General features: G+C 40.5%; 1 protein-coding gene and 1 long non-coding RNA gene across 3 annotated transcripts in view; both read left to right on the top strand.

The window, feature by feature from the left end:
- LOC117203307 (uncharacterized) overlaps window positions 1-20,777 on the top strand; it is a 101,020-nt gene extending 80,243 nt beyond the window's left edge. Inside the window, exon 3 of one of the 2 annotated variants that reach the window (XR_007472628.1) lies at window positions 13,163-20,777. This is a non-coding gene — a long non-coding RNA (uncharacterized LOC117203307). The remainder of the gene's footprint in view (window positions 1-13,162) is intronic. The other variant, XR_007472627.1, reaches the window with a different exon arrangement.
- Window positions 1-26,525, top strand: part of LOC125961652 (ATP-dependent RNA helicase DDX3X-like) — a 491,072-nt gene that overhangs the window by 179,067 nt on the left and 285,480 nt on the right. The window lies entirely within an intron of this gene.

The raw sequence follows: 26,525 nt of genomic DNA, 5'->3' as shown, positions 1-26,525 counted from the left end.
AGAATCCTGTGTGCAAGCACAGGTCACTCTCCACACCTCCCCTCACAGGAGCCTGTGCAGCCTGCCACTGCCAGGGTCCCGTGATCCAGGGACAACTTCCCTGGGAGAACACACGGCACACCTCAGGCTGTTGCAACTTCACGCTGGCCTCTGCCGCCACAGGCTCGCCCCGCAATCTGTACCCTCCCTCCCACCGGCCTGAGTGAGCCAGAGACCCCTAATCAGCCACTCCTTTAACCCCTTCCTGTCTGGGAGAAGAACAGATGCCAGAGGGCAACCTACAGGCAGAGGCGGGGCCAGATCCAAAGCTGAACCCCGGGAACTGTGAGAACAAAGATGAGAAAGGGAAATCTCTCCCAGCAGCCTCAGAAGCAGTGGATTAAATCCCTGCAATCAACTTGATGTATGCTGCATCTGTGGAATACCTGAATAGACAGCGAATCATCCCAAAATTGAGGAGGTGGACTTTGGGAGCAACTGTAGACTTGGGGTTTGCTGTATGCGACTGACTAGTTTCTGATTTATATCTTTATCTTAGTTTAGTTTTTAGCGCTTGTTATCATTGGTGCATTTGTTTATTGGTTTGGTTGCTCTCTTCTTTTTTTTATTACTTTTTGTATTTTTAAATTTTAATAATATTTTTAAATTGTTTTACTTTAATAACTTTATTTTATTTTACTTTATTTTACTTTACTTTATTTTATTTATTTCTTTCTTTTCTCCCTTTCCTTCTGAGCCGTGTGGCTGGCAGGGTCTTGGTGCTTGGCTGGGTGTCAGGCCTGAGCCTCTGAGGTGGGAGAGCTGAGTTCAGAACACTGGACCACCAGAGACCTCCTGGCCCCACATAATATCAATTGGCGAGAGCTCTCCCAGAGATCTCTGTCTGAATGTGAAGACCCAGCTCCACTCAATGATCAGCAACTTCCAGTGCTGGACACCCCATGCCAAACAACTAGCAAGACAGGAACACAACCCCACCCATTAGTAGAGAGGCTGCCTAAAATCATAATAAGGTCACAGACACCCCAAAACACACCACCAGACACAGCTCTGCCCACCAGAAAGACAAGATCCAGCCTCATCCACCAGAACACAGGCACCAGTCGCCTCCACCAGGAAGCCTGCACAAACCACTGAACCAACCTTAGCCAGTGGGGACAGACACCAAAAACAATGGGAACTACGAACCTGCAGCCTGCAAAAAGGAGACCCCAAACACAGTAAGTTAAGCAAAATGAGAAGACAGAGAAACACACAACGGATGAAGGAGCAAGGTAAAAACCCATCAGACCAAACAAATGAAGAGGAAATAGGCAGTCTACCTGAAAAAGAATTCAGAGTAATTATAGTAAAGATGATCCAGAATCTTGGAAACAGAATGGAGAAAATACAAGAAACGTTTAACAAGGACCTAGAAGAACAAAAGAGCAAACAAACAATGATGAACAACACAATAAATGAAATTAAAAATTCTCAAGAAGGAATCAATAGCAGAATAACTGAGGCAGAAGAACGGATAAGTGACCTGGAAGATAAAATAATGGAAATAACTACCACAGAGCAGAATAAAGAAAAAAGAATGAAAAGAATTGAAGACAGTCTCAGAGACCTCTGGGACAACATTAAATGCACCAACATTCGAACTATAGGCGTCCCAGAAGAAGAAGAGGAAAAGAAAGGGACTGAGAAAATATTTGAAGAGATTATAGTTGAAAACTTCCCTAATATGGGAAAGGAAATAGTCAATCAAGTCCAGGAAGCACAGAGAGTCCCATACAGGATAAATCCAAGGAGAAACATGCCAAGACACATATTAATCAAACTATCAAAAATTAAATACAAAGAAAAAATATTAAAAGCAGCAAGGGAAAAGCAACAAATAACATACAAGGAAATCCCCATAAGGTTAACAGCTGATCTCTCAGCAGAAACTCTGCAAGCCAGAAGGGAGTGGCAGGACATATTTAAAGTGATGAAAGGGAAAAACCTACAACCAAGATTACTCTACCCAGCAAGGATCTCATTCAGATTTGACAGAGAAACTAAAGCCTTTACAGACAAGCAAAAGTTAAGAGAATTCAGCACCATGAAACCAACTTTACAACAAATGCTAAAGGAATGTCTCTAGGTAGGAAACACAAGAGAAGGAAAAGACCTACAATAACAAACCCAAAACAATTAAGAAAATGGTAATAGGAACATGCATATCGATAATTACCTTAAATGTAAATGGATTAAATGCTCCAACCAAAATACATAGACTGGCTGAATCGATACAAAAACAAGACCCGTACATATGCTGTCTACAAGAGACCCACTTCAGACCCAGGGACACATACAGACTGAAAGTGAGGGGATGGGAAAAGATATTCCATGCAAATGGAAATCAGAAGAAAGCTGGAGTAGCAAGTATCATATCAGACAAAATAAACTTTAAAATAAAGAGTATTACAAGAGACAAAGAAGGTCACTACATAATGATCAAGGGATCAATCCAAGAAGAAGATATAACAATTGTAAATATTTATGCACCCAACATAGGAGCCCCTCAACACATAAGGCAAGTGCTAACGGGCATAAAAGGGGAAATTGACAGTAACACACTCATAGTAGGGGACTTTAACACCCCACTTTCACCAATGGACAGATCATCCAAAATGAAAATAAATAAGGAAACACAAGCTATAAATGATACATTAAACAAGATGGACTTAATTGCTATTTATAGGACATTCCATCCAAAAACAACAGAATACACTTTCTTCTCAAGTGCTCGTGGAACATTCTCCAGGATAGATCAGATCATATCTTGGGTCACAAATCAAGCCTTGGTAAATTTAAGTATCTTTTCCGACCACAGTGCTATGAGACTAGATGTCAATTACAGGAAAAAACCTGTAAAAAATACAAACACATGGAGGCTAAACAATACACTACTTAATAACCAAGAGATCCCTGAAGAAATCAAAGAGGAAATCAAAAAATACCTAGAAACAAATTACAATGAAAACACGATGACCCAAAACCTATGGGATGCAGCAAAAGCAGTTCTAAGAGGGAACTTTACAGCAATACAATCCTACCTCAAGAAACAAGAAACATCTCAAATAAACAACCTAACCTTACACCTAAAGCAATTAGAGAAAGAAGAACAGAAAACCCCCAAAGTGAGCAGAGGAAAGAAATCATAAAGATAAGATCAGAAATAAATGAGAAAGAAATGAAGGAAACAATAGCTAAGATCAATAAAATTAAAAGCTGGTTCTTTGAGAAGATAAAAAAAATTGATAAACCATTAGCCAGACTCATCAAGAAAAAAAGGGAGAATACTCAAATCAACAGAATTAGAAATGAAAAAGGAGAAGTAACAACTGACACTGCAGAAATACAAAGGATCATGAGAGATTACTACAAGCAACTATATGCCAATAAAATGGACAACCTGGAAGAAATGGACAAATTCTTAGAAAAGCACAACCCCCTGAGACTGAACCAGGAAGAAATAGAAAATATAAACAGATGAATCACAAGCACTGAAATTGAGACTGTGATTAATAATCTTCCAACAAACAGAAGCCCAGGACCAGGTGGATTCCCAGGTAAATTCTATCAAACATTTAGAGAAGAGCTAACACCTATCCTTCTCAAACTCAAACTATAGCAGAGGGAGGAACACTCCCAAACTCATTCTACAAGGCCGCCATCAACCTGATACCAAAATCAGACAAAGATGTTACAAAAAAAGAAAACTACAGACCAATATCACTGATGAACATAGATGCAAAAATCCTCAACAAAATACTAGCAAACAGAATCCAACAGCACATTAAAAGGATCATACACCATGATCAAGTGAGGTTTCCCGGGAATGCAAGGATTCTTCAATATACACAAATTAATCAATGTGATAGACCATATTAATAAATTGAAGGATAAAAACCATATGATCATCTCAATAGATGCAGAAAAAACTTTTGACAAAATTCAACACCATTAATGATAAAAACTTTCCAGAAAGTAGGCATAGAGGGAACTTTCCTCAACATAATAAAGGCCATATATGACAAACCCACAGCCAACACTGTTCTCAATGGTGAAAAACTGAAATAATTTCCACTAAGATCAGGAACAAGACAAGGTTGCCCACTCTCACTACTATTATACAACATGGTTTTGGAAGTTTTAGCCACAGCGATCAGAGAAGAAAAAGAAATAAAAGGAATCCAAATTGGAAAAGAAGACAAAACCGTAACTGTTTGCAGACAACATGACACTATACCTAGAGAATCCCAAAGATGCTACCAGAAAACTACTAGAGCTAATCATTGAATCTGGTAAAGTAGCAGGATACAAAATTAATGCACAGAAATCTCTTGCATTCCTATACACTAATGATGAAAAATCTGAAAGAGAAATTAAGGAAACACTACCATTTACCACTGCAACGAAAAGAATAAAATACCTAGGAATAAACCTACCTAAGGAGACAAAAGACCTGTATGCAGAAAACTATAAGATACTGATGAAAGAAATTAAAGATGATACAAACAGATGGAGAGATGTACCATGTTCTTGAATTGGAAGAATCAACATTGTGAAAATGACTATACTACCCAAAGCAATCTACAGATTCAGTGCAATCCCTATCAAACTACCAATGGCATTTTTTCACAAAACTAGAACAAAACATTTCCTAATTTGTATGGAAACACAAAAGGCCCTGAATAGCCAAAGCAATCTTGAGAAAGAAAAATGGAGCTGGAGGAATCAGGCTCCCTGACTTCAGAGTCTACTACAAAGCTACAGTAATCAAGACAGTATGGTACTGGCACAAAAACAGAAATATAGATCAATGGAACAGGATGGAAAGCCCAGAGGTAACCCCACACACATATGGTCACCTTATCTTTGATAAAGGAGACAAGAATATACAATGGAGAAAAGACAGCCTCTTCAAAAAGTGGTGCTTGGAAAACTGGACAGCTAAATGTAAAAGGTGAAATTAGAACACTCCGTAACACCATACACAAAAATAAACTTAAAATGACTTAAAGACATAAATGTAAGGCCAGACACTATAAAACTCTTAGAGGAAAACATAGGCAGAACACTCTCTGACATAAATCACAGCAAGATCCTTTTGACCCACCTCCTAGAGAAATGGGAATAAAAACAAAAATAAACAAATGGGACCTAATGAAACTGAAAAGCTTTTGCACAGCAACAGAAACCATAAACAAGATGAAAAGCCAACCCTCAGAATGGGAGAAAATATTTGCTAATGAAGCAATTGACAAAGGATTAATCTCCATAGTATACAAGCAGCTTATGCAGCTCAATATCAGCAAACAAACAACCCAATCCAAAAATGGGCAGAGGACCTAAACAGACATTTCTCCAAAGAAGACATACAGATTGCCAACAATCTCATGAAAGGATGCTCAATGTCAGTAATCATTAGAGAAATCCAAATCAAAACTACAATGAGGTATCACCTCACACCTGTCAGAATGGCCATCATCAAAAAATCTACAAACAATAAATGCTGGAGAGGGTGTGGAGAAAAGGGAACCCTCTTGCACTGCTGGTGGCAATGTAAATTGATACAGCCACCATGGAGAACAGTGTGGAGGTTCCTTAAAAAACTAAAAATAGAACTACCATATGACCCAGCAATCCCACTACTGGGCATATACCCTGAGAAAACCAAAATTCAAAAAGAGTCATGTACCAAAATGTTCATTGCAGCTCTATTTACAATAGCCAGGACATGGAAGCAACCTAAGTGTCCATTGACAGATGAATGGATAAAGAAGATGTGGTACATATATACAAGGGAATATTACTCAGCCATAAGAAGAAACGAAATTGAGTTATTTGTAGTGAGGTGGATGGATCTAGAGTGTGTCATACAGGGTGAAGTAAGTCAGAGAGAGAAAAACAAATACCGTATGCTAACACATACATACGGAATATTAAAAAAACCAAAAAAAATGGTTCTGAAGAACGTAGGGGCAGGACGGGAATAAAGACGCACGCGTAGAGAATGGACTTGAGGATATGGGGAAGGGGAAGGGTAAGCTGTGATAAAGTGAGAGAGTGGCATGGACATATATACACTACCAAATGTAAAATAGATAGCCAGTGGGAAGCAGCTGTATAGCACAGGAGATCTGCTCAGTGCTTTGTGACCGCCTAGAGGGGTGGGATAGGGAGGGTGGGAGGGAGATGCAAGAGGGAGGAGATATGGGGATATATGTACATGTATAGCTGATTCATTTTGTTATAAAGCAGAAACTAACACACCATTGTAAAGCAATTATACTCCAATAAAGTTGTTAGAAAAAAAAAGGAAACTGTTGTAAAGCAGTAAGATGGTCACTCCCCTGGACCAGAGGGAGAAGGTGCTGGGGAATGTGGGGCAAGAAAGTCCTCTACCTGCCGTGGAGTCAGAGGATGCTCTCTGGGGAAGCTAGACCTCCAGCTGGGCCATGAAGAATGACAACTTTTCAGATGTCCAGCCAGGAAGAAGGTAACCCTGCTGGAAGGATGAGTCCATGTAAAATGGTCAGGGAGGCACGGTATGTTTGAAGATCTGCAAGAAGTTTAGTATTTTTGGCACAAAAACGTCAGAGGGACAAGAGATGGAAAAATAAATAGAAAGTGAAGTCTGGGACCTGACTGTGAAGGGTTTGCTATGCAGGTAAGGTGTTTGCCTTCTATTTCCTGGAGTGCTGGTTTTCCAACTGCAATGAGAATTATCTGGGGAACTTTTATATAAGTCCAATGCCTGGTCCCAGTCCCAAAGGTTCTGACTCAGTAGGTGTGGGGTGAGGCCTGAACACCAATATTGTTTTCAAACTTTTTATCGGAATAAAATTTACATGCCTGTTCAACCTCTACTCCAGTCATACCTGGCTCCTGTCTGGTCTCCAAATGTGCTGTTCTTTTTTGTGTGTTTTTTGTTTGCTATGTCTCTTTTCTTTTACATATAATGCTCCTAGAAAGTCTTTATTTTTGACCCTGTTCGTCTAACTCTTAATTGGCCATCATGACTCAAACCTACCATCACTTACTTCAAGAGGTCCTCCCTGATCTTTCCTGGCAGAGTTATGAATCCTTCCCTGTATTTCCATAGCACCTTTATATAATTCTCAGTGGTTGGCGTCCAGTTGACTTAGTTTGGGTCTTGGGCAGAATACGATGACTGAGTTATTCCACCCAGCTTGCATCCAATGGGGGAGGCAAAACTGGTTGCTGATATCAGAAGGGGGAATGGATGCTGGCCATCAAAACAGCAAATACACTTTTCAATATTGCATAAACTTGTATTGTTCCTGAAAGTATTTAAAGTGGCTGTCTTTCTATTAGGCTCTGAGTTCCTTAAGGGCAAATACTACCTGATATTAATCTTTGAATACTTAGCTCCAAGTGAAGTTCCTGGCTCAGTAAGTGTTTGTTAAGTGAGTGGTTCTTGCCGTCAGTTTTAGAGATATGGGTTCATTCTAAAGTCTGTTCTGAATAGCATTCATCATTTCTAAAGTGCTTCTACTTTATTCTCTCAGGCCCCCAGAGCTTTTGCATAATGGCTTTTGAAACTATCATCCCCAGAAAACATCTTTGAGAAACTCTGAATTAGCTCCTTTCCATTTGTCCTCCTGAGAAAGCGATGCCAGAGTTTAAGGGTCAGTGATGGGAGGGAGGCAGACCAGGTAACTGGGATCCAAAGCCACTAATGCCATGGACAGGTGGCCTCTGTCCCTGACAGAATTCCGCTTCGTGGTAAGGAGGAAAGCAGAAATTCCTGGACTCAGGGTGAGAGGAGCTCAACTCCTATTGAAGTGATTGGGTTGACAGAAGCCACTATGGAGGTAGAAAATGTTGCTTTCATTCCGCCCTATCTGCTGAACTTTCTCTAAGGATCTCTTTTAACTTATATTTAAGAACTGAGGGGAGAAGAAAAGCTGACAGTCAAGGAGTTTACATTTAAGTGCTAGTTTATAAGCAATTTTTCTAAGTCTTAGGTCATTTCAAATTTGCCATTTAATGGGTATCATAGCATCTCCCTGGAGAGAGGAGTGTGTTCCATCAAACTCACTACTCCTTTAGGAGCAGATTTGGATTTGGTTTTATGAACAGTAATGAGTTTTTCATAAGGTACACTTTGCTTCCACACAGGGTGGTATGATTCATAAAATAAAGCTCTTATGCCTTAATTATCCTTTCCAGGAATAAACCCTATTTCCTGAAGCTGTAAGTCCTATTGTAAACAAGCTAGGTCCTCCTACATTTGACTGTTATCTTGTGTAGCCATATTAAATGCCACAAAATGCTTTAGAATGGGAGAATAAAGCAAAGAAAGAGAAGGAGGAGGAGAGAAGAGATGGCAGAGTAGCACCTGGTGGGACCCCTCAAAGAGAATGTCTCTGGCACCCAGATATGCACTGGGGCTCTGGGGCGGAAGGCAGAGCAGGTGGCTGAACGTTTTTTATTGAATTGACCATCCCCGTAGCAGTCTGTTCTGAGCAATCAAAGACCTCTCTCCAGTGCCGAAGGATGAAGGGCCTACCTCAGAGCTGCTGTCTCCTTCCCTCCTCACTTCCCTCTTGGTCAAAACTTATTTGGACAACTGGATAACTTAATTAACTCGGTAGAAATAACGAGCGCAGCAGTGGCCTGCTTGACGCCCAGTCCTTCCTTTTTTCCCTCTGTAGTAGCTGCATTTTTATTTTCCTTTGGAGTAGGGAGACAGGTGACCAAGAATCCTGCTTACCTACATTTCTCCCATCTGAGACCTCACAGCTGGCTTACAGGGAAGAGTCCAAACTCTTTGGCATGGGATACAACCAGGCAGTATAATCAAAGTGGTGTTTTGGGACTAATACGTTGGCATCAGAAAGTAAAGGCAAGGAGTAAACTAGCAGCCAATTAGAACAGTTTGGCAGGATATGGGCCAGCCTCACCCAGGAAGACATTGTGCCAGGACAATTATTTAGAGAGAATTTGGCCAAAGAATATAGTACACCGAGAGCCTATTAGGAGCCAAGCCTTGTACTAAGAGCTTTACATACGTTATCTCATTTGTGACAAAAGTAATTCCCTAAGAGCACCCATGCTTTTCTGCTGTGGCACTTTTCACAGCCAGTAACTATATACTTATTTGTGTAGTTAGTTGTCTTGACATCTGGGTCCACCCTCTAAGTTTCCAGCTATGTGCCTGGTGCGTAGTAGATGCTTGAAAATTTTGTTGAATGAATAAATGACTGTGTCTTAGTTACAACTTGTGGAACATAGATTTGTGAGAAGAAACCTCATGGAATTCTAGGAAAACCTGAAAAACTAGTATTCAGGAAGGGGGTGCTAAGCAGGGCAGTTCTGGGAACCTCTACAGCTCAACCTTCACTTGAGAATTGGCCATTAATATTACAGCTGCCAAAGCTTCTGCACTATGGCTCTCAGTTTAAATTCTTGAGGGGTAGATTCTGATTGGCCCAGCTTCAGTCAGGTGTCCACAAATGATCCAATCAGCTATGACCAAAAGGGCAGAGTCACGTAGTAGGAACTGTCTGCAGGATGTGCCTTACAGAGATGTGTGTTGGATGTTTCCTTTAGGTATGAGTTATAGTACTGTTGGCTATGAGTTCAATATTAATGAATCAACAGTATACGTTAAATAAGGTGTCTTTGAATAGAAATACACATAAAACCAGGTTATGTGTTGATTGGTTGACAAAATATTGTGACTAGAGACTAGCAGGGAACTAACCCTTTATTTTTCCTAGGAGCAATGGTTCAATATTTGCTAATTCAATATAACTACTGAAACAAATGAGAATCAACTGTCGTTGGAAATTTATACTTCTGTCAGCAATGTATAAGAGTTTCCAATGAGCCACATTCTTGAAAATATATATTAATTTTTAAATGTTTTTTAAACAAATTAAAAAATTTTGCCCATCTGGTAGTAATAATATATATATGGTGATATGATAATAATATATATGGTGATGATTTTTCCCAATCTGTGACTTGCCTATTCATTTTTTCTAAATTGAAGTATAGTTGATTTACAATGTTGTGTTAGTTTCAGGTGTACAGCAAAGTGATTCAGAGATATCTTTTTCAGATTATTTTCCCTTAGAGGTTATTACAAAATATTGAGTATAGTTCCTTGTGCTATACAGTAGTGTGTGTATATTAATCCCAAACTCCTAATGCCTATTCATTTAAAAAATTTTTATTTATTTATTTATTTTTTTGCGGTACGCGCGCCTCTCATTGTTGCGGCCTCTCCCGTTGCGGAGCACAGGCTCTGGACGCGCAGGCTCAGCGGCCATGGCTCACGGGCCCATCCGCTCCGCACAGGATGTGGGATCTTCCCCGACCGGGGCACGAACCCGCGTCCTCTGCAGCGGCAGGCGGACTCTCAAACACTGCACCATCAGGGAAGCCCTGCCTATTCACTTTTATTAACTACGTGTATGATTCTCTTCCTCCTCCCCCTCCCCCGCCTTCTCCTCCCATTCTTCCTCCTTCTTCTTCTGCTTTTTCTTCAAGAAGGTCTAGGATCTCCTAAGTCCTTCACATTTTCATATATGTTTTAGAATAAGCTTGTCAATTTTCACTAAAAATTCTTATGGGAATCATAATTGTCATTGTGTTGAATCTATAGTTCAATGTGGAGAAAATTATCATCGTAACAATTTTGATACCTCATTTTTAAACAACAAAAGAACCCTGTGGAGTTTGGTGTGCATAACAACAATAAAAAGTAAACATTTCAGTCACTGTGATGTTTTTCCATTGAAAACTAGCTCACATCTACTCTCTTCCTCGTGTAGGAAATGTTCCCATCTTAAATGTACAAACAATATAGAGCCTCTCTTTACCCTCCTATTTGTTCTGAAAAGAATTTCCTTTTTCTTCACTGACTACATTGTTTGCCCATTAGAAAACCAAAAGAGAAAAAGCCAAACAGGAAAATAATTAAAAGAACAATTACTGCATGTTTTTGGATGAATATTATAGGTTAAGACTGAGAAAGTAATTTTTCTCTTAAATAGGTATTTTAGATTTGTTACTGCAAAAGACACCCCAAATCTTACTCATTCAGTAATATCAATTTCCTGCAACATTCCCTGGCATTCTGAAGGAATTTCTAAATAAGCATTATTGTTTTCTTTTACAAACATACGTCTAATGATAGCAATTATTCTCTTATGAGGCTGCTATAAAACAGGAACTAGAGGGTATAGAAATTAGGGGCTGCGCATGAGTCACTTCCTATAAGTTTCTATACTCCTTCAAAATAAAGATTCTCATAAGTCACAAATTCACTTTAAAGACAATAAATTCAGGTTACCTGTTAGAATTATACTGATCTATAGCCTTAGAGGGTTTTTTTTGTTTTGTTTTTTTTTAAATCTGAACTGGTCAGGGGCCAGGCACAGATCTCTGTTAGGTTGATAGTGAACATTCCATTTTGGGGTTCATCCGTCTCCACGTGTTTGAACATTTAATTCAAAGATGACGCTTCAGACTCATCAGTAGCACCTGTGCTTTAAGTTACTTTTATGACTAATCAACCAGAGGGTAATTGAAATCCTGCTATGTTAGGTGCCAGGGGGCAGGAAAAGATGTACAGGATATGTTTTCTGCTGTTATAATCTTACAGCATACTTGGGCAGACAGGACCCAGATGCCTGCAACATCCCGTAGAATATCAAAATGCACTCACAGTACAGACCCTTAGAGGAGAATTTACATTTGAAAACATGACAATCATAATACACACACAGTAAGTGCACAGTAAGTTAGAAAAGGGAGATTCTCATTCTTTGCTTGGAGATTGCATTATCCCGTTTATTTTCAGCCCTTCTCTGAAAGTATGTGTTTATGCATTTATTTGCTCTCTTACTTACATGTTTGTCTGTCTCCTCACAAGAATGTTAAGTTTCGTGAAGAGCTCAGGTTCAGTATCAGGAGAACAACTTGTAAATGATAGTTATATGCTGCAGGATACGTGATATATGAAAGGGATGCTCTGTGTGCTACTGGGTCACAGGGGAGCCAGGGGCCGGCTTCAGAGTTCAGAGGGAACTTCGCAGAAGAGGCGACATTTGCCCTGTGTGAGAAAACCCAAGGGTCCATTTACAAAAGTGGACTGATGGGTCAGAAGGGGTGCGTATTTAACATTTTGTTAGATATCACTAAATTGCCACCTTTACTTGTGAAGAATGAGCGGGCGTTTATCTGGCACGCAAAGGTGTAACAAAGGGATGATATTCCTGGCACAGGGAACAGCATGTGCAAGTGATCATGCAGTTTTGTGGGATGCGTGGGAGTACAGTCTGGGAGTAAGCCAGACTGTAAAAGAATTTAGGGCCAGGTTAAGAATTAGGTGAGCTGAGGGCATCAGGGCAGATCTCTCGGTGGAAGTAATCCACAGCAGTCTTTAAAATCTCAATAGGATGCAAGGCAGAGATGAGTAGGCACATGAATCCATTTCTGTGAATGGTATCTGCCCTCCCTGCCCCCCTCTCTCCCTCCCTTCTTCCCTCATGTCCTGCCTGCCTGCCTTGCCTTCCTGCCTTCACACATGGACTGAGCACCAGTTCCATGCCAGGCGCTGTTCTGGGCACTGAAGAGAACAAGGCGAAGTCCTGCTCTCGTGATGCTTGCCTTCTAGTGGGGGAGACACACTGTCAACAAGAGAATGAAGGGAAGAAGGAAGGAAGGAAATTCAGGGGGTATGAGAACTGTGACGGAAATAATTAAGTGAAGGAGAGTGCAGGGTGAGAGGGAGGTGGCCCCTGGCGACCTGGGAAGCGGATGCTGCACACCCACTTCCTGCCTAAGTCCTGCCCTTGCCCTGTTTGTTGCAGGTGTGACTGCCCACCCAGGGTGCTGGGATTTCTCTCCTCTCTGAACTCAACTTCTGGTTTCGTGGTACCTATCTCTTGCAACTTCTATTTTCACTCTTCCGTCTCCCCTGTTTGATTGTAAGCTCCTTGAGGGCAGGGCTGAGTTTTTTCATGTTTGGATCCTACACTAGAGCACAGTGCCTAGAAGCACATAACCCTGATTTAAAAAACAGAAAACTCCACTGTTGAAAAGTTAGCAAGTTTACATTTTCTGTTTTTTCTTTTCTCTTGTTTCTCAGGTTGTTTGCATGAAGCATGGTCACCGCTGCTGAGGAATCCTTTGGCTTGGGCTGAGTCGGTCCCTCCTGCGTCTTCAGTCCTTGCGGTGACATCCACGTTGTTCCACTCGTGATAAATGAAGGGCCTCTTGGGCTGTGCTCCTCGCCTCATAATGAGAATTACCAGCAGGCCTGGATGGATCCAAAGTAATGTGAGCCTGCTGTCCTGCAAATGTCTGTAATAATAAATGACAAGGAAGGCAGAGGTGTGATACATTCATTTCCTTATTATGAAATGTCCCTGTAGATTTTCAGTGCCCAAATTTAAACGAGAAAAGAAAGCAAGCTATCCTTTGGGGCCTTTGGTTGCATATCATGAAAGAGTGTCAGTTTGGCGTGAGACAATGACTTCTTTGGGATCAGAGGGCTTTCTAGAGATTACAGAGGTACCTCGTTTGGAGGTTTAATTGCAGACAGTTTCAATAAGGGTAATGCTAGATTAAGCATTACCAGTTGATTTAAATGGGAAATGGATTATGATTAGAAATATGAGTTAGAGCCACCCTGAAAACCTTCAGAAAATTACAACTGTAGGTCTTCATAGGAGAAGTTACCTTTTTCCAACTTGACAGTAAAGGCTCTGTAGTATCAGATTCTAGAAGCAAGGAATGTCAGAACCGGAAAGAGCACTAGTGATCGTGCCTCTTCCTCCTGTAGATGTGAAAGTCAGATCCAGAGCCATAAAAGGATTTACTGAAGACCCAAGGCCAGGCGGTCGTTGAGGCATGCTTATAGATTAAGTCTTTTGACTTGTTTGCGTTTCCCTCTGTTCTTGATATGTGATGATGAAAGAGCTTGGTGGACTGTAAAGTCTTATGTGATCTACTGGCATCCCGTCATCTCCGTGTGCTGCCTCCAATCCTAATTTGACCTTCCTGGGCCTTAGCTTACTTGGTGACATTAGTTGATGTCCAAGTTCTCTTCTTTTCTAAAATTCCATTCCTTCATGGCTCTATTTTTAGAAAATAGAGGTAGTGGTTGAAAGAACCTTGGAATTCATCAGGAAACTCTTAAGTTTTGCCTCCACTGACCCTCCTCCTTCAGTCTCATCTCTTGCTGCATTGTGCCTATCCCATCCCCTGACCTACCAGTGCAGCTCCCCAAATGCCCCAGGATCAGAGCATCTGTGCGTGATGTGCCCCCTGCCATCTTTGCCCTGCTAAGTCCTATTTGTTCTTTAAGGCTCTGTTCGAGCATCAACTTCTCAGGAAGGCTTTCTGAGTCCTCTTATAGGCTTCCCCAGCACCCGATGCCTGTTGCTACCATGGTTTATCACACTGTGTGGTAACTATCTACCTAGATCTCGCTCTATCTTTCCAGGCTGTGAACTCCTCAGCTGTGAATACCAGTGCCTGCACTGTGCCTGGAACGTAGGAGAGGCTCAGTAAATGTTTGTTTAATGCTGAGTGGTTTTCTCCAAGAGATGACCGGCAGTTCCATACTGATGGCTGTGTCTTGTCTTTTAAGACTTTGACATCTGGGCATTGGCTGGTGTGCACCGCCAACTGGTGGCTTAGATGGAATAATGAAGGTGTTAAGATTCATCCCTTGGTGCCACTTTGCTGATGGAAGGAGCTCAAGGTGAATGACTTCTGAGCCTTCATCACAGGACAGCATGAAGCTAGTTGCTTGCCATCTAGCCAAACTCTATTTCAAGGTGGGAGCTCTGGAAAGAGATGTTGCAGACCCCAAAGAAGGTATAGCCTCTTCTGGGTTTACAAGACCTAGTGTACATCGGCAGCCTCTTTAGAGTTCTGGAGAGATGGGTGTAAGCCTTCTGCAGCTGGAGGATGGGAAGAGGTCAGCCGTTCTCTAAAATCCTCAGAGGTTTTCCTTTCTGAGTTTGCTGAGTGGTTTCTAATGTGTGTTAACTCAGGCTGCTGCTAATTGCTGCTGATTGCTGATGAATTGCTGGCAATAGCAAGCGACTGTCCTGGCAGCAGGAAAGGCTTGTCCCAAGATAACAGGAGTAGGGATAGAATGGTGTAGGTGGTGCTGAGCTGCCTACACCCAGGAGCCCAGAATGCCCAGGCAGCCCAACAAGCCACTTAGCAAGGGGAGCCAGGAGCAAAAGCTGTCTTGGGAGCCCAAGGCTACCAAAAGTGTGGAGACAGAGGGCATGATTCAGCAGGAGCTGGGACTCTGCTGTGTTAATGTTTATATTGAATGATGAATGGAAGTTGGCCACCAAGCTTAAGGAAAGTTGCTTCTCAACACCTCAGTGTGTCAGGATCCTTGAAGGAATCCAGGATAAAATAAGAGACATAATGCCAAATGGAAACAAGGGAACTGAAGATTCTGATAACGTGATCAGAATTAATGGAGGGTGTGTGCATGATATGTAACAGGAAAGTAGTTCCGGACTACTGAGATTACCTAATCGTTGCTGGCCGCCTTCTCTCTCCAGCAGAGTTATAAGGGAGGCTTTGCCCTGTCACCCCTGCTTTTCCTTCTCCCAGGCCTGGGGTGGGGATGTGGAAAGAGGCACATTCATTTCTTGAGTTCACTCACTGTGTTGTAGTAGGCTTTAGGGATATAGCATGAAAGTAGATGGAGTTTAAAGTGTTTTAGTCCTTCCTGATTTTTCTTTATTCCTCTGAAAATTTAATCCAGCTATTGACCCTGCCTGGATGCTATTTCTTCTTCTTTGGTTGGGGTGGGATGGCTGTGTGTGTGTGTGTGTGTGTGTGTGTGTCCTTGAGGCAGGTACTGATGTTCCAGCAGGGAGGCCAGGGCCAGGATCCTTTCTTGGTAACTTAGGGGTCAACAGCAGACATGAAGGGAAGGAAGGCTTGGCTCGGGGGCCTTTAGATCAAAGGGGCCTCTGAGACTTGGTTGGGCTGGCTCCTCTTTGTTGGAGTGAAGTCTCCACAACAAGCATACTCGATCAGTGATTGCGTCAGTTGGGACTGTAGCAGGAAATACATGGTACACTGAAATGGTCACTTGGAGAGAGTTTTTTTTGTTGTTGTTTTGTTTTGGTTTTTTTTTTTGCGGTACGTGGGCCTCTCACTGCTGTGGCCTCTCCCGTTGCGGAGCACAGGCTCCAGACGCGCAGGCTCAGCGGCCATGGCTCACGGGCCCAGCCGCTCTGCGGCATGTGGGATCTTCCCGGACCGGGGCACGAACCCGTGTCCCCTGCATTGGCAGGCGGACTCTCAACCACTGCGCCACCAGGGAAGCCCCTGGAGAAAGTTTAATGAATGGATTTTTTCAGAGACATGGACGGGGCCAAGGAAATCAGCAAAGGATGAAGCACCCAGAGAGTAGCAACAGTGGACAGTGCCTTCTGATGATAATTGGCAATCCCATGGAGCTGCCACTTGGAAACTATATGTACCAGCTGAGGACTGAACATCTGACCATTGTGGTGCATCATTCCCTTATCACTGGAACATCTACAGGTATTATTAAACCCATTTTACAGATGAGGCATGTTAAGGAATGTACCCAATGCCACACCTCCAGTAAGTGAGGAAACAGATTTGAATACAGATCTGTCTGAATCTAAATGTCATGTCTTTTCTGGCTGCAAGCATTACATCTCTCATTCAAGGCAGTAAGGGGTGAAGGCAGGGGTGGCGTCATCCTTACCTGTCCCTTTTATTATGAAAGCAAAAACTGCTGTGTCATCCCCAGAAGACTCCCACTTATTTCTTACTGGCCAGAATTGTGTTATATGACCCCACCCCTCCAGTTGCAAAGCAGGCTGGGAAGGCAAGTATTTGGCTTTTCCATCCTGTATAGTGGAAAGTGTGAGGGAGCAGGAGTTGAGAATGATTCTTAGGTCCACCAACTAATGACTGACTTCTTTCTAGAGTTTTTGTGACACAGTCTTTCTTTAGATAATTTGACACATTCCATCTGGTTTTGATCAATGAATGCAAGATTCTTCACTTTTTGGTTATTTAAGGTGACAGCACATTTCTGATCTATTATGTATTGGTTTCTCCTGTCTCTGGGTTTCTGGGAGGCACTTCACACGAAAGCCGGTGGGTGCTAACAATAGTGCCTATGGTACCAGGATTAGAGATCAGTGGAAAGCCCTAAACACACTCCCTGGCGCATAGCAGATATTTGGCAAATGGTCGCTATGATCATTATTCATCATTTCTGCCTTTGCACGATAGGGGAAGGTCTTAGAGGGAGGTGGCTGGCTATGCAGATGGTATTGACAAATAGAATTTGGATGTGCGAGCTGTGGTTTAAGACACCAGGATGATGCATTCCTGGCTAAGTGTGAAGAATGGACGGAGGGGCAGATTGCATTTGTTCAGAGGGTAGCTAACAGATGTAGAGCTTTACACTGAGCAGGGCCAGAGAAGAGAGAAAACCGTAGCCAGATAAATCGCTGAAATTGGTTCTACAGAGAATAGGAATTGTGAGTTAAAAGTGGGAAATTGTGATTTTGAGACAGTTGGGGAAGTGAACTGGAGATTGTAGTACTCTAGGCGTTGGGCTGACCTCGTTGTGTTGCAATCATGTCACGTTTACATTTGCTTTGCCTTGTCAACATAATCTGGAATAAGATAAGCACCATCCTAACCTTCCCAAAGGGGATGGAAGTAATTCCAGACCTAGAGATGGCATTCAGTCTAGATGATGGCTTAGATGAAAAAGAGATGTTCCCAGGCACCTGCCTGAGGAGTCTATGGAAAATTATAACAGTATCACTTACATCGCATTTATCGTGTGTCAGGCACTGCTCTAATTACTTTGCTTAGATGGTTTCATTTAATCTTCACCATAGCTGTGTGCAGTAGATACTTTTATCATCCCTGTTTTACATCTGAGGAAACTGAAAAACAGGGAGAGAAGTGATTTGAGTAAACTCATGTGGCTCGTAGTGGTTTAAACCCAGCCAGCCTGCTCTGGAGGCCAGGCTGGGTCCCCATGTCAATTAGGTTGGCTTAAATGAATTTCCTTCTAAATGGAAGGAAATTTAACTTTCCTTAAATGAATTGCCTACAAAACTGGCAATCAGAGCAAAGTGGTGTAATGTGCACTTGCTTTTGAAATAAGTCAATTCTATTATAGAAGACGAAGAAATTTGTAAAATATAGGTGAACCATTTTAAGGTGTGTTAGATATAGGCAAGCAGTTAGTAAGTAGGACATATGTGTTAAACATAGATGGGAAGGCATAAAGTGACCAAAAGATATCGATATTCATGAGGTCCTGGGTATTAAATTCAGTCATATAAATGTATATGGGATATATGAGATACTAAATATAAAAAAAGGCATAAAGTATTCAGGTTACTAAATGAGCACATAATATTAATGAGGTCCTAATTCACATAGCCATTCTAGCCCCATGTATCCTCTGCCCAAGAAACACACATAAACCCAGGGCTGGTCATCAGCTAACTGGTGAGCTATAGCTGTGGTCAGAGGTACTTGTCCCTTTGTTTCTCCAATGGAGCCAATGTGTGATGGGCCCAGGGCAACTTCCATCCTTGGGCCCCCTTGCTCAAATCTCAATTTTGATCTTTGTAACTATGGCATCAGTAGGAAAGACGTGTGTGTGTGTGTGTGTGTGTGTGTGTGTGTGTGTGTGTGTGAGAGAGAGAGAGAGAGAGAGAGAGAGAGAGAGAGAAGACAAATGAACACTGCTAACCCAGGATTCAAGCAGTGAGGTCCTTCCACCCTGGCTGCACCCTATCTTAAGTGTGTTCACTCATCCTGGTCTCTTTTCCCTTCTTTCTCACTATGTGTTACAAATGGATTTTTAACAAACCATCCTATGACCTCCTGGTAGTATTTTCGGCATTCTGGTAACTGCAATGGCATCAAGATAATGTCCCACAGGGCAGTGGTACACCCAGGCTGTTGGGACCTCAGCAAGACCTCTGATAAGGGTACATGAGATCCTTGTGGGCAGATATAAGCTGGGAGGTACGACAAACAGAAGGACTCCTGCCTGCTGGTGGGGGCAACATTCTGGCACCAGGGCCCTAGGAAGAGGTTCCTGGTGATGCTGCATCTCTCTGGTCTGTTCTGGTGATTAGGTGAAGACATACAAGTTAATTTAATCAAATTTAAAGAGGTGACAAATATTTGAAGGTCTTCATGTTGGAGAAGGGTTTCATCTGTTCTGATTTTCTGAGTTGAGCTGTGGGCCATCAGTTCCACTTGGGGCCAGATGCTGGGATGTGACGGGGAGGGAGAGTGTGGGGACTGGCCGTAGAATGTAACGAGGGGCCCTTGAGTCCACAGAGCACCGAGTGAGGTGACGTGGGGAAGGATGAGAACAGAGCTCAGCCCCAAGAGTTGTGCGTGGAAGGAGGGAAGTAAGAAAACTGGTCCTAGGTGAGGCGTACCACAGAGCAGAAGGTAAACAAGACCCAGGTGCCCCAGTAGAGGGGATCAGTGGTTTTCCTGGGGAATGTGAAGGAAGCTGCTAACCCCCAGCATCCTGGGAACCAAATCCGTCTAGTATCTAGGATCTGCTATGCCCATGTTAAGCCTGGCTCACTACATAACCATTGATAAGTATAGGAATTGTGGATACTTCAGGCTTGTTCCAGCAATCCTGCCCTCACACTCTTCCTAATTAGTTCCTATCTCGCTTCTTTCAAACTCTGAATCAGTGTGACATGAGCCTTTGAGCTGGGACTTTGGAACCCGGCTTTCTCTAAAGAAGTAGTTTTCAAAAATTTTTGACCTTGATCCACAGTCAAAATGAAGTATGTATACGTGAACATGCACACATATATGAAGCCAAAATAAGAGTTCCATGAAATTTACCCTTACCACATTTGAGGAGCTCTAATGCGGTCTGTTCCATTTCACGTAAAAAATGTTAGTCACAACACACTAAGTTGTTATATATCCCACTAATGTATCATGACCCATAGTTGGAGAACATAGTGTTAGAAGGTTCAGGCTTGACTTTTGCTCTTTTGCTGTCAGGGCCTTGTGCTACCTTGGGAGCAACACTGCCCTTCCTGAGCCAATGGAACCCAATTCCGGACAACAACCAAATGCTTTAATTTCTTCCACAGAGATGGACCAGAAATGAATGGGCATTTACTGGGGAACCCAAAGACGTATTATGACCTAAATAATTTGCATATATTTCTTCATGTAATTCTCATAGTCATCCTATCCATTTGATATTTTCATTCTCCTTTCACAAACGAAGCAAATGAGATCAAAGAAGTTGTGTGATTCATCAGTGGTCACAAAGGTAGTAAGTGGGATAATTGGCACTTGAACCAAAGACTGTTTGACTGCAGCTTCAGGACCAGGTACCTTTCTTCTGTATCAGTGAGATTACTGCCCCCAGCTCTCTCCTATATATGACAACTCTGGAGCTTGAATTCCCTTTCCATTTTCCCTTGTGAATCCCAAACCCTCTCTTTGCTATATGTGCTACTGGAATAACTTGAGAATAAAGATCTTATGTAGCAAGTTTTTTTGTCTTGTACATGTGTGTTTGGTGATTATCCTCAGCCTCATGAGTATCTTTATCCTTGTCTTATCCTCACAAGTATTTCTAAGCAATATTTTGACAGAGGCAAGGGCTGGCGTGGTAGAAGCAGCTGTCTGTTATGTTGTCTCCAATGACATATGACAATCTTCCTCCTTAATTAGGAACAGGATGTATGCATGATTTATATCCTCAAGCTATAACTCTCCAACAGGTGAAGTCTCAGCTGTTAGTATTTGAAATATCCTCTATAAAGCCTAAAATTAGTACAACAGAATGTGAATTGCAAAATGGCAGACACATCAGGTTCTGCCTGATATGATAAAAATAATAAAATTTCTTATTACCCTATAACTTGTTTATATATGAAGTAAATGCGCCAATATATGGCACCTAGAGATGTCTAGAATAGAATTTTAAAGCTTCAGTGATCTTTGTTGAAGTTTGAGGTCAATGTCTTTGTGCTTGAAGGATATTTTCAAATGGGTTGGGGGTGGTAGTGCTAAAAGGGACATGAATCATGCATGAATAAATAGAAAAAGATCCTAGAATTATTTTGAGAGAATGGAAACTTGGTCACTTAAAAATATATTAATTATAAAATGAATACACATTTATTGTAGACAATTTTGAAACAAAAATGTATAAAGTAGAAAATAATATACTCTTAATACCCAGAGTAAAGTTAACTGTTAAAATTTTAGGTATATTTCACTCCAGTTTTTTTTTTAATACATCTCAAATAAACACAGATGTTCATATGTTTACAAAATTGGGATCAAGCTCATTATACTGAAACATAGTTTCATACCTCTGCTTTTCTTTAAAAAAATTAAATTAATAAAGAACTTTCCCATATGCCACTATATATTCTTTGGAAATACATATTTTTAAATCTATTTATTCCTTTCTTGGACATTCTGGGTTTTTTTAGGGTATTAAAAGTATAGTCAAACATTGCTTTGTTTTTATATCCAAAATTGTGAAATCCCTACATACAGGAAAAGCAATACAAGAAGTCAGAAAACATTGAAAACATAAACGGTTCATGTAAAAGCAATTTTAACAACAATATTGCCTTCTTGCAGTGGTTTAGCTTATGAGGGCTAATTCTGTTTTGTTTTGTTTTGTTTTTTGAGAGCATAGGTATTAGTTTATTCTACATATATTTGATTTTATACCACACACTTCCTCCAAACTCCTCCTTTCTGTCCTCTGATTGGAATGCTACCCATGTCCCTTTGGTGATTGATGTTAGCTTATGGTGCTGATCAATGAAATCACTGGTGTCAACTTCAGAAAGAACGCCTTTTATTAATTACATTCTTTGACTAACATATTTCTCTTTAAATGTCACGCTTCCATGGTAAGAGGTTTTCAGTAAGAACTAAAGTGTTTCAATAAGTTACAATTTTTAAAGAAGTTTATTTCATAAAGAAAGGAATTTGGAAGTAAAAAGCCCCCTATATGACTATTCACCTCATAGCTCAACAAAGCAAAAGCGACCAGAGGTCAGTCTGGCCTGGGTTTGGTCTCGGTTCGGCAGGGACACTCCTGCTCTGGACCCCAGGACCACCTGTGGTGGCTGCCCTTTAATTGTTCACTGTGACTGCAGCTTTTGGTCATTCTGTTTCCACACAGTGTTGCCCATAGAGATCTAATTTCCTCTCTGTGTTATGTTGACTATTAAACTAATTGTAACAGTGAGTGATTTTCAGTGTTATGTTGACTATTAAACTAATTGTAGCAGTGAGTGATTTTCAAACTGTGTTCCACAAGGCAGGAAGGCAGAGATCTCCCAAGTTACCTGGGAGGTTGTTAAATATGCTGGTTCTGGACATTAATTCTGGATTAATTCTGGAGATTCTGACTCAGCAAGTCTGGGATGGGGTCCACATTTTGAGAACCACCCTCCTGGGAGGGGGCTGGATAGCGGTAGCTTTATCAACCCTTTCCTCTGTTCTACTACAATAGAAGTTTTTTTAAAAAGTCTGAAAACAGCTTTTCTAAAGAATGCTGTGCTTACTCCACCCTAGTATGAGCATCAGAAGAGCAATGACTTTCAGAAGCTTACAAGAGGTGACTCTGCAACACAGGGTGGTTACCAGCTGCTTCACTTCTGGGAAAACTGTAAGATGCTCTGTCCACTACTTCTGCCTTCCTTCTGTCCTTCCTTCTGCCCTGACTTCTCAGCGATTAAATCGGCATTCTCTGTGATGTACAGCGTGATGCTGGTGGGTGTTTTCAGGAAAAATGAGAAATGGGGCATAAATAGTCACTTAGCTTTTACAAGAGCATAAAAATATAAAAGTAATGTGCTGCACAATTTTTGGTGTGGAGGGCTCATCCTACACTGACATATGAATATGCTGTTTCTTCTAAGTGGGTTGTTGAGAATAGGAGGGTAAGTTATTTAAAACAGTGTGTGCATTATGTGGTCAACAACTTTATGTTTTAAATAATTCGGTATAGACATGTAAGTGTATGTGTATGAATTGTTTGGAATTCATTCACATTTGGGCAGTCAGTTAACCTAGGCTGCATGCATGTTTCTAGGAATAGTTTGTTGATATTTAACCAAACGACATACTTTGCAAACAGCCCCTCAACCCTTCCAGCCATCTTTATCTTGGATTAAAATAGGACTAGACGTTTGTTAAACGTTACTAATGGGTTCTCCTTGGTGAAATTAATAGTTTGCTATTTTGTACAATGGCTTTTAGAATTTTTTTGCTGAAATTATTGGTCTTTAATATATATGGATTGATCAAAATATTTTAGAGAAACTCTCCCATTTTGCATGAAAGGGTATAAGAAGCTAGGAAGCTTGCCTCCCTCACATGTGGGGTTGGTGCCTGAGACTTGAATACAATATGTTCTTGTGTTTCCACAATTTAGAAGATTCTGGTCATTTGAGGTTGACTGAGAGGTTAACTGAATTTGCCTCTAGAATTCATGATTTTCTTGAATATTTTTTTAATGCAAGGTGTGTGGTTAGAGCATTTAAGAAGATGAGCCTGGGCGGGGGGAAAAGAAGAAAAAAGGGACTGGCAGTCCAGTGGTTAAGAATCTGTGCTTCCACTGCAGGGGGCAAAGGTTCAATCCCTGACCAGGGAACTAAGATCCTGCATGCCCCGTGGTCTGGCCAAAAAAAAAGACAGAGCCTGGGACTTCATCTAGCTAAGAAAACAGGTTGCCTTTGTGCTATCTGCCAATAAGTGCTTGTATTAGTGGCAGAATTTAATCTGGGAACTGCTTTATCTATAACCTGCCACAAAATTCAAGCATTTATTAATAATCTGATACAAATTCACTTTCATATAAGAACAGTTATAATATCAAGATTACAACTGAAAATCTTTTGAATTATTAAAAGGAACCATTCCACATTACAAAAAAAACTCTTCTTTGCCTTAAATTGAAACCCAATTTTGTGATGAAAGGAATCAGAGTAAATACAGGTTCAATTTAAATTTTATGATAACTACTATGTATTTATCTGACAATAAATATATTTATCTGATAATAAATATATTTATCTGACAATATAATGGCTAGTTGACTATTTGTCTTCTCAAAACATCTGTGCTGGTAGTCTTTCTATTGTTTGTTTTTTTTCTTTCTATTGTTTTAAATATTCTTCATTAAATAGCTATGGAAGAAGCACTTTCACTTCTGGGAAGATGGAGTAGACGTACTTTTCCCCATTTCATGTGCTAAGTACAACCCCAAACCCTGGACAATATATATAAAACAAACATAAGAAGATTCTGAAAGATGAAAAGAAGAAAGCAGACCAGCTAGGAACTTCAGGACACAAGGAACAACATGATGGTAAATTTCCTGGGTTTTCTTTTTGTCTCATAAATCCCAGACTTGGAGCTTAATAAAACTGTAACCTGGAAACACCAAGTGTAGACAGAAAGAACCCAACACAAGCCTGCTCTCTCTAGCCAAAGGACCAGGAAAGGGACAGCTTAGGAAGACAGAAAACGTTTAGACAATAACCGCTCCACTCCAGCCAGACACCACAGAAGAACCAAGGCCCACCTCCACCAACACCAGGAAAGATGCCTACCCTCTCCACACTGGAACAAGGAAACCCCTCACCTGGACTGGTGTCAGAGGAGACCGCATGGAGTGTTAAGATTTTCACCCCTGTCCAGTGGTGATGAGACCACCTCCCTGGCCCCCATGGTGTCAGTAGAAGTACAAGCTATCTATATATAATGCAATACCCAGAGAAATCACTAAAAATACTGTACAAAGAGATACATTCAAAAATAACATAGATTTATTATAACCCATAGGAAGATAGGAAAAAGGAAGCAAATGAAAAACAGAGAGAACAAACAGAAAATATAAAATATAAATATAAAATGGCAGGCTTAATTCTCAATATATTAATAATTGCATTAAATGTGAATGTTTTACATATATCAACTATAAGACTGTCACTGGCAGAGTTTATTTAAAAAACATAACTCAACTGTATGCAATCTATAAGGAACTCACTTCAAATATAACAATGTAGAAAGGTTGAAAGTAAAAAGATGAAAAAGATATATTATGCAACCATTAATCAAAATAAATCAGAAGTGGCTATGTTAATATCAAGTAAACTTTACAGCAAAGAAAATTAGTCAGAAAGGGACATTATTTAATGGCAAAAGGTCAGTATACCAAGAAGAGATAGTAATCCTAAATGTGCATGCATCAAACAGTAGAGCTGCAAAATATGTGAAGCAAAAACTGATAGAACTGAAAGTAGAAATGGACAAATTCCTCATTATAGTTGGAGATTTCCATACTCCTCTAATAACACTGATAGAACAACTAAACAATCAGCAAGGATATAGAAGAACACAACAACATTATCAGCCAACAAACTTTAATTGACATTTATAGAAAGATTCACCCAACCACAGCAGAGTACATATTCTTTTCAAGTGCCCATGGAACATAAAAACAGGACATATCTTGGGCCATAAAACTTTAAGAGAATAGAAGTCATATGGTATGTACTTTCTGGCCACAGTGGAATTAATCTAGAAATCACTAACAGAAGGATCACAGCAAAATCTCCATGTACCTGGAAACTAAACAATACATTTCTAGGTAATCCATGGTTTTGATTATATTGAAGTAAAAAGAAATTGAACTGAATGAAAATGAATATACAGCATATCAAAATGTGTGGGACTCAGCTAAAGCACTACTGAAAAGAAAACTTACAGCATTAAAATACTTTCATTAAAAAAGAGGAAAAGTAATCTAAGTTCTTCAAGAATCTAGAAAAAGAAGAGCAAAATAAGTGAAAAGCAAGCATAGGGAAGGAAATAATAAGAGAACAGAGATCAATGAAATTAAAAACAAAAGTAGAGGAAATCAGTGGAACAAAAAGTTGTTTTTTTCTAAAATTTTTAAATGTTTAAAAAATTTTATTTTATATTGGAGTATCATCGATTACAATGTTGTGTTAGTTTCAGGTGTACAGCAAAGTGATTCAGTTATACATATACAAGTATCTATTCTTTTTCAAATTCTTCCCATTTAGGTTATTAAAGAATATTGATTCTTTGAAAAGACTGCACGCCTCAGTGAAGATCCCGTGTGCCGCCACTAAGACCCGACACAGCCAAGAAAATTAAAATAAATAATAAATAAGTAATAAAATAAAAATAATTTAAACCCTCCCAAAATAAATCTCCAGGCCCAGAAGTTTTCACTGGAGAATACTAACAAATGTTTAAAGAAGAACTAACGCCGATTCTACACAATCTCTTCAAAATAGAAGAAAAGGAAGCATTTCCAATTCATTTTATGAAACCAGTATTTCTTGATACTAAAAACCAGATAAAGACAGTACAAAAAACAAAAAGAAAACTAT

This window comes from Orcinus orca, chromosome 17, assembly GCF_937001465.1.
Source record: "Orcinus orca chromosome 17, mOrcOrc1.1, whole genome shotgun sequence".
In the NCBI taxonomy this organism is placed as follows: Eukaryota; Metazoa; Chordata; class Mammalia; order Artiodactyla; family Delphinidae; genus Orcinus; species Orcinus orca.
This window is presented reverse-complemented; position numbering and strand designations above follow the sequence as displayed.